Consider the following 1014-nt stretch of genomic DNA (forward strand, 5'->3'; position numbering starts at 1 on the left):
GAAAACTAAGGTTCAGAGTGGTTATCAGTAGCTCTCTCCAAGGCTACAGGAAATAAATGTCCAAGCTGGAAAATGATGCAGGCTGGAGGTTGCTCTCTGCAGGAAGCGTGTTTTGTAGCCAAAAAAAAAAAGGCTGCCCGCCAAATGGAGGGTGCTAACTGTCACACAATTTGACACTAGACTAGTTCCTGAAAGCCCTGGCTGGGGACACTCCCTGTGCACTGGTCTGAACAAATCTCCAAGATACTGCTATATGAAAACGTAAGTGTAGAAGAAGATGTTATTTTAAAAATATAGAGATAAGTCAAAGTCAAAAAGCATGGCTCCTAGGGTTTCAGTTCATACATGCATGGATTTATTTCAAACAAAACATGCTTGAATATGTCTCTGCAGTTCATAGATGGCTGCAGACAAGTGCTCTCAGTAACACACTTGTCTTAGTCTCATTAGGGCGTATTCAAAACAAAGGGTCCGACACTGAGACCCAGAAGAACTAGATGGTGCCCAGCTGCCACTACCAACTGCTCTGGAAGGGATCCCATTAGAAGGGCCTGGAGAGAGTGGGAGAAAACATGGAACAAAACTCAAAACTATTAAAAAAAAAAAAAAAAAAAATCAGACTCACTGGTCAAAAAGAGACTGAAGGAACCCAAGACAAGATGGCCCTTGACCACCCTTCAGGTCTGAAAAGGAACCCACACTCATGGACCAATTTTCATGCCAGGAGTAGATACATATATAGGGGGGACAACAACACTAATAAGGTATGCTTGCCATGGAAAGGTCAAAATCAGAAGGGCAACATTTACCTATTGACAAAGTTGAGAAGGGATGTGAAGGTGGGTAGAATGGAGTTAGGAACCACAGGGAGGAAGTGATACAACTTCTTGTTGCAAGGAGGAGATTGCAGTCCTTGAGATGAAACAAAGTATATAATTTGTTGAATGTGTAACTGGATGGTCTTCTCTGTAAACCTTCACCTGGCTCACAATAAAAAGATTTTAAATATATATA

The sequence above is a fragment of the Chrysochloris asiatica genome, unplaced genomic scaffold (genome assembly GCF_000296735.1).
Source record: "Chrysochloris asiatica unplaced genomic scaffold, ChrAsi1.0 scaffold00125, whole genome shotgun sequence".
Taxonomy (NCBI): Eukaryota; Metazoa; Chordata; class Mammalia; order Afrosoricida; family Chrysochloridae; genus Chrysochloris; species Chrysochloris asiatica.